Below are 8,345 nucleotides of genomic sequence, written 5' to 3'. Positions count from 1 at the left end.
TCTGGGACCAACGGAGTTCCTGAACCAATAAGAGACGCCTTTGGAGGGAAGCTGTCAGCTGATGTCAGGTCTGCACTTATATGTCATTGTTCTTTCTATCAATGTGTAAACGTGCTGTACTGACTACTGACATGGATTTACCTTCATGATTCATGTAGTAATTAATAAAGTACATGTGGTAAATTCCTGTAAATTCTTGCTGACTCATGTTATTGACAGTAGACCTGCTGAGTCATGTCCTCATGAAGGATGGAAAACAAGCAGATGTGTCGCTGCTTTATTGGAGCTGCGTGTTGTGCATTAATAAGTTTGTTGTTGTTGTGTTTTTTAAGGACTGTTTACTTGAAACTTTTCTACATTGTACTTGATGTTTTCCAGCCTAGAGTTTCTGACGGCATGTGGCAACAGACTGATTTCAGCCAAACTGCAGCTGGACAGCAGCTGGATGCAGATCTGATACACAAAGTCTAGAAATGGAAAGTTCTCTCCATCAGACCAACACAGCGGATTCTGGGATGTTCTGCTCTCTTGGTGAAACAAGCTAAACATTGTCAGTCAGCACTAATCTTTGTAACGTCAGCTCTTCATGAACTTTCTTTAAACTTTGTGTCTATGAACAAACTGAAGACGTGTTAAATTTCTAGCGAGGAGTAAATGTGGGGCTTTGCTCTGGAATTTGACTGAGATCTAATAATGAGGGAATCTGGTGCTCTACAGAGATGCCGATCACCAAAGTCTGGACAACACAGCTTTTAAAGAAACCAACTGCTGACTTTTCACATACTTTTCAGTTTAACGTGTAAATGTCGTCTTTTTGTGCATTTTTAATGACTTTTATTTGAGTTTTTTTCTTTTTAAACCAATAAAAACCTCTTCAATCTGTCTGTCTCTGTCTTAGATTCAGAGATGGACTGAAAACACTTGGTGTGCTGGACTAAATCCAAGCTCAGCTCTTCTGTGCTGGTCTCCTGCAGCCTCTCAGCTGATGTGGCTGACAGTCTTTTCATTATCCGCCATCTCCAGCTGGCAGCAACAGAAGCTGCTGAGGAAGTTCTTCCTTTCTGGAGACACACGCAGAAGTAAATCCATGGAATTTGACCATTTCTTCTTCTAACTGGAATATTTAGCTGCATCTGGTCGTTGTGTGTCAGTTTAGAATAGTAAGAGATGTTCTGCTTTCTGTTTATTGTCCAGTTTCTTTCTTCCTTTTCCACCAGATGAGGAAGGAACAGAAACTGGGAACGATCCTCGCCTTTTCCACAGGAGCCAACACTCCTTCACCGACTGGGTTCTCTCCTTCACAAAGAGGAGGATTCAGGAAGCTGCAAAGCTGCCGCTTCAAACAGCTGCACTAACTGCTTGAAGCTACGCTGCAGACCTCATACGGAGACCTTCAGGAAAACAGGGGCTCTGCGGTGGGCGGGACCCTTGGTTTTAGCCCAGCGTAATATGTGTACAGGTCTGGATCAAAGTCTTCTGTGTTAAGGTCAAGTTCATGTTCACTTAATTACACAAAGCAACGTGAAACTTTTCTTCTTTTCTCTTGTTTTTATGTGATTTTGTACAATAAATACAAACCTGCTGCATATTTGTCAAACTGAAGTTAATAGATGTGAAGAACGGTTCACATTTTCAGCTGCTTTCTGCAAGTAATGTTGAAATCGAACTTCACTGCAGCTTTTTAGTCAGACACTATTCCACTTTTAAATTTATCTACAGCTCACTATTTTCCTCTTGATTTTATCGCCTGCTTTTCAAACGGATCAACCAACAAACACTTTGAAATACTTCTTCTTTTGTTTGTTTGCAGTTTTTATGTTTTGGGAAAAGTTTTAGGGTTCATTAAGTCTTACTGCCTTTATTTTTACTGTACAATGATGTAAAACCCACATGAGCCACTAAGTGAAAGAATCTTCTGGCTTTGCAACAAACTGGAATGAAGTTTACAATAAGACGGGGTCTCCCAGGCTGCTCATCAGGGGCCACTATCCTGCAGGTTTTGGATGTTTCCGCTGCAGCACACCTGAATCAGGTTAATGGCTCAACATGCTTTGGCAGAACTTTAAAAACAAGCTGCTGAGAAAAGCCATTTAAAGTGAATTAGGTGTGCTGGTGAAGGAAATCTCTTAAAACCTGCACGAGTTCAGCCTTGGAGGACTGGAGCTGGACAGCCCGGCAATGACGAAGCAGAACTTTCAGTCTGATGAAACTCACATTTACATGAAACTTGTGTGCTTCTAAATGATCTGTATAATAACTGATTTCTGGATAACAATTAGAAGAAGTTCATGGATGTGATTTAATGTGATGTGCAATCCATTTCCTCTTACATGAACATCTTCATGAGCGTCTGAGTGCAGCTTCTATGAAATGTAGATGGACACATGTGGCATATTGTACAGTAAGAAGGGCAGCTCATCTGGTAAGTTCTACATATTTGTGCTACTTTGTGAACGATGTGAAACAAGCTTCTTCTAGCGGCCGAGCAGGGCTCTATTTTTCTCCTGCATAAAAGCTGAAGCTTTGTTTCTGCGGGTCGTTGCACATGTAATGTGAAATGTTTGTTTCTGCTTGACTCTTCAGCTGTTAGACGGTTTTTCTCCCAACTTCTAGTCTCACATCAGAGTCCACAAATTTAGCATTAATGATGTTTTTGTTTTAGTCTTTCTGTTCAACAAAGGATGTTAAATGTTAATGTGATTATTTCTTTAGGCAGTTTAGTGAGTTCTCCAGAGCCAGAAGCTTCAATAAAATGTTTCCTGTGGGACTGTTTTTCATACCAGGAACCTGTATAAAAGAAATATCTTTCAACGTCAACATGGAGGTTTGAGCTTGGAGTCACATTTAGAGACAAAGTTTCTGAACAGACCAATAAAAAACTTGAAATGGAGCCATTACAAAGCTTGGCACAGTGTTATTTGACTGGAACTTTATAAACTGGATGATCTTCATTTTCTATTTGTCACATGATGGAAAACTGTTAAAAAGCTTCTCAGCATCAATCATATGGATAAAACCAGGAATTCCTCCTTCCAAGAAAATGCACAAGGCTGCAGAATAAATACACCATGATTTCCATCATCTTCACATGGATGAAGGTGCTGAAGAGAAGACGTTGTGGCATCACTGAGAGGAATATTAATAGATGAATAACAATATTATTGTGTGGAACTGCTGCAGGATCATCGTTGCCAAAGCCACTAAGGTAAAAGTGCCCTTCATACTTGGGTTATGTGTTCCTGCATTGTTGTTAACACCCTGCTGCCACAGCTGAAGAGGAGTTTGTCCTCCTTGTGGTGAAAGACGTGGTTATTCCACCCATTCTGAAACTCACTGGCAGCCCTTTGACTTGGTGGCAAATAGATGTAACGAAGACAAACGTAGTTCATGAAGAGAAACTAGTACACCTTGCTCCTCCATAAAACTGAACAGATCAGCAAAATGAAACCACACAACTGGATTCGGTTCTGCCCACAATCTCTCAGTTCTTCTGCTCTGACCTGCCAGTAACAACGCCGTCTATTTAATCCTCTCCTGTGATGCATGAAACGGCAACACCAGTGTTTTCCAGTCCGTCATCACGTCTCACTCTAGATGCTTTTCCAAAGTTCTGATGCCACAATGAAAAGGGACAAAACACTTGAGGCTCTGCTGCTGTCTGGACCAGCGAGGTAGATAATGGTCCAACTGAAGCATCAACACAGCCGTGAAACATCATCTTCAGTCTCACCAGCGTGTGCTTTTCATCTATGTGCCTGAGAGAAAGTCAGATCAGTGATTTATTAGTGGGAAAAGCAGAACAAGGCCCAGATTATACATCACAACTTGAAGACAAAACTATTTTAATGGCTTTTTTCTTTCAAAGCTTCATTTAGTTGTATTTTCCTAAAACTGTGGATCCAGTACTTGTACTGATAGATTTACATTTGTATGTATTGTATGTAGTTCTGTGTATTATTACTACACGTGGACACGCTTAGCGAGTCTTGTTAAAGGACTTCCTGGTTTGAGAGTCACTTCCTGTTCAGGGAAGAACTTCCTGTGTCAGTGAAAGTGAGAGACACCAAGCAAACAACAAAAAGGGTTAAATACACAATGTGTGTGTCAGAGGAGAATATATATGTGTGTGAGGACAATATATTTGTGTAAGAGGGTAAATGTGTGTATATGTGTTAATGTTAATAATGTTAATGAGTCCTTCATCTCAGCCTGGTGGGTTAAAGTGTGGAAACATGGAGACATGCAGGACGGGGTCCTGAGGACCAGGATGGAGAAACACTGCTGGAGAACATCTCAGTGGTGCAGGTGAGGCTGTTAAAGAGGAGGAGGAAGGTCTGATGTTGCTCCTCCTACCTGTCCTCCTCCTACCTGCCCTCCCTCCTACCTGTCCTCCTCCTACCTGTCCTCCCTCCATCACAGGTAGAAATGTGACTCATTCCAGGAAGCAGCTCACCTGTGTATCAGTGGAGATTCTTCTTCTTCTTCTTCTCTGAACAAACTGTAAGTGTGAACTTTCCTCTTTGTTTCTGGAATGTTTGGAGAACGTGTTCACTTCTGATTTCAGCTCCAACTTTGATCTCTGCTGTTTGAAGACAAATCTACATGATGATCAGATCGTTATTTCTCTGAGGATCAAACTGTGGTTTTGTTGATGTGTAATGAGGTGGGAATGTGGTTCTACAGAACAACTTGAACTCTGACTTTCTCTTCGTGTTCACAGTAAAAAACAGTCAGGCAGGTTTTTCAGGTTTTAAGTTCTGTGCTGCAACATTATTTCCTGGATCATAATCCACCTCCACCTTGTTTCACATAAACAACTCCAGTTACAACAACGTTGGGACTCTGTGTAAAAGTGTGGAAAACCAGAATTCACTGATTTATAAACCTCATCAGGTCATATTTTATTTCCAGTAGAAGATAAACAACATGTCAGATGATGAAGCCAATACATTTTACAATGTGATGGAAAATATGAGCTGATAGTGAACCTGATCAAATCAAATCAAATCAAATTAAATTTTATTTATATAGCACTTTTCATGCAGGATTGCCGCACAAAGTGCTTCACATAATTAAAATGCAACAGTTTTTGCATCTTAAAAACCTAAGTCACAACACAGTTTATCACAAAGCAAATCAAAGCAGACACATGCAGATAAAAAAAAGCACAATTCAATTCATGCATATTAAAACCAAAATAAGCCTTTACACATCAAGCCCACATCAATTATTAAAAGTAATAAATAAATAAATACCTGGCTTGATGCTGCTGTGAGGAAACAATGTTATTATGGGGATCCATCCACACCAGGAGCCAGCCTCCCCAAACAGGGCAGACCAGGGCCCACACCACAGCCATAAGGCTGCAGGTCAGGGCCCCAGTCAACCAGACAAGGGCGATCAATACAGCAACAACCCCCAGACCGATCAGGTAAAACCCCCGGTGTGGAGGATCCCCATGAGGAAAACACTGGAGTTAAAACAAAAATTAAATTACCTTAAGAAACAGTAAGAACAGCTAAGATTAAATAAATAAATAAATGTATACATAAATTAATAAAAAAATAGAAAGAAATTAATGTGAAATAAAATTATGTAAAATAAATTAAGATCAAATAAAATTTAGTTGAAAGCTAAGCTAAAAAGGTAGGTCTTAAGCCTCTTTTTAAAAACATCAACTTTCTCCGCAGCCCTGAGGTTCTCTGGCAGGCCATTCCTCAGTCAAGGGCCGTAACAATGGAAAGAGGCCTCGCCATATGTCCTGGTCCTCACTCTTGGAACAACTAATAGACTGCTACCAGAGGACCTCAGGGTCCGCGAGGTTTCATAATTTAAAAGAAGGTCTGATAAATAAGAAGGCCCAAGACCATTAAGACATTTATAAACTACTAAAAGAACCTTAAAATCAATCCTGAAAAGCACGGGGAGCCAATGCAGCGATTTTAAAACTGGTGTAATGTGTTCCCACCCTCTGGTCCTTGTCAGAACTCGTGCCACCGAGTTCTGAAGTAGCTGTAGGTTCGAAATTGAATTTTTGGGAAGACAAGTGAGCAGGACATTACAGTAATCTAATCTACTGAAAATAAAAGCATGCATCAGCACCTCCGTGCCGGCAAAAGAGAGAAATGGGCAGACTCTGGTGATGTTTTTAAGATGATAAAATCCAGTTTTTGTTATATTTCTGATGTGTGCAGTAAAATCCAGCTCAAAGTCGAAAACAACACCCAGGTTTCTCAAGCACTGAGAAGGATCAAAATTATGTAGTTTTGATAAAATGATCTCTCTCTCTTGCCCTCGGGACTGATAATTAAAACTTCAGTTTTGTCCTGATTGAGCTGTAAGAAGTTCTCTGCCATCCATGACTTTATATCTAAAATACAGTTTAAAAGGACATTGACAGGCTCAAGTCATCAGGAGACATGGCGATGTAAAGCTGTGTATCATCAGCATAGCTGTGAAAATCAATGCCGTGTCTCCTGATGACATCCCCAAGCGGCAACATATACAAATTAAAAAGTATCGGGTCTAAAATTGATCCTTGGGGAACCCAAGATTGGATTTTATGGAATCTTGAGGAGCATGCATCCATACTTACATAAAACTGGCGATCTGTGAGATAGGAGTAAAACCATTTAAGAACAGTACCTGAGAGGCCCACGAGGCTTCTGAGTCTGTCTAGTAAAATCTCGTGATCAACTGTATCGAAGGCGGCACTACGATCCAGTAAAACCAGGACAGAAAGTTTCTGTGAGTCTAAGTTAGATCTAAGATCATTAACAATTTTTAAAGGGCCGTTTCGGTACTGTGGTTTGTCCTAAAACCAGACTGATATTTTTCTAAAATCTTGTGTTTATTAAAAAAAACTCATGCGGTTGAATAAAAACAGCTTTTCTGTCATTTTACATAAAAATGGTAAATTGGATACAGGTCGGTAGTTATCAGGAATATTTGGATCTAAATAACTCTTCTTCAGAAGGGGCCTCACCACCGCTGTTTTAAAGGCAGCAGGGAAGACACCCGTCTGAAGGGAGTAATTCACTATGTTTAAAAGCTCAGGCTAAAAGAAACCATAAAATGTTTTTAAAAGTGATGTGGGAATTGGGTCTAAAAGGCAGGTTGTTGGGTTTAGTTGGGATAAAATTCGACCAAGCATCAACCAGGACAAACTCTCCAGTGTTTTCTCAGGTAAAAGCAAAGCTTCAGTTCTGTTAAAATCAACATGTCGTTGAGATAAAAGACTGGATCTAATAGTATTGATCTTACTTGTGAAGTGGTCTGCAAAGTCTTCGCATGCAGCGTCTGATGCAGGCATGGAGGACTTGTTAAAATCTGTGTTTATTAAAAGATCAATGGTTTTAAAAAGGAATTTTGGGTTATTTTTATTATCTGTAATGAGGTTTTAATAGTAGAGTTTTCTTGCCTGTTTTACTGAATTATTGTAGATTTTGAGTTGTTCTTTTAAAATTTCATAATGGACTGTTAATTTTGTTTTCTACATTTCCTCTCTGCTCTCCTGCAACTTCTTTTTAACTCATTAATTTCCTGGCTTCTCCACGGTGTTTTTGATTTAACTCCTAATGTTTTTGTTTTAAGTGGAGCTGCTGAGTCAATGGCTGATTTTAGTTTGCTGTTAAAATGATCAACAATATAATCACACGATGCAGGTAAAATCTGAGCAGCAGGAGTTTGGTTTAAAATTTCAGTAAAATTTGCAGCCACTTCAGAAGTAATATATCGTTTCCTCACAGTTCTTACCGAGGTCTCCCTTTGGCTAAACTGGTGATGTTAAAAAACACACAGTAGTGGTCTGACACAGCCAGGTCAACAGAGGACACACCAGCGGACAGGCCATAAGGTATGACCAGGTCCAAGACATGTCCTCTGTTGTGAGTAGGCTGTGTTACATGCTGATGAAAACCCAAGCTGTTTAAAATGTTTAAAAACCCGTTGGCATAGGGATCACAACTGTTATCAATGTGAAGTTTAAAACCCCCAGTTATTCAAATCTTGGTGTATTTAATATGTATGGTTAATAAAAACTCTGGTCAGAGTTGGTCTGTAAATTTTACTGGATAAAACAGTTGTTGTTAAAAAGAAATGAATGATGCTCAAATGAATTGTTGTTTTTCAATGAGATTATTTGTGCTGATAATGACTGTTGAGTAATCAAAGCTGTTCCACCGCCTTTCTTACCTCCCCTGATAGAAAATAAAAAATTTAAATTTGGGGGAGATGCTTCGGTGATGTTCAGCACGGTGTAAAAAGTAGTTCCAGGGTGATGTTCAGCGTGGTGTAAAAAGTAGTTCCAGGATGATGTTCAGCGTGGTGTAATTAGTAGTTCCAGG

The 8,345-nt window shown here is 39.8% G+C and overlaps 1 long non-coding RNA gene across 1 annotated transcript; it reads left to right on the top strand.

Annotated features, from left to right (window-relative positions):
* The first annotated feature begins 538 nt into the window (after nt 1–538).
* On the top strand, nt 539–1,298 carry LOC121636061. The gene is made up of 3 exons (XR_006009603.1): nt 539–799; nt 899–1,079; nt 1,218–1,298. It is a non-coding gene; the product is annotated as an uncharacterized LOC121636061 (long non-coding RNA).
* Nucleotides 1,299–8,345: the final 7,047 nt, after the last annotated feature.

Source organism: Melanotaenia boesemani, assembly GCF_017639745.1.
Source record: "Melanotaenia boesemani isolate fMelBoe1 chromosome 2 unlocalized genomic scaffold, fMelBoe1.pri SUPER_2_unloc_3, whole genome shotgun sequence".
NCBI lineage: Eukaryota > Metazoa > Chordata > Actinopteri > Atheriniformes > Melanotaeniidae > Melanotaenia > Melanotaenia boesemani.
The sequence above is the reverse complement of the archived record's forward strand: the minus strand, read 5'-3'. Positions and strand labels throughout refer to the sequence as shown.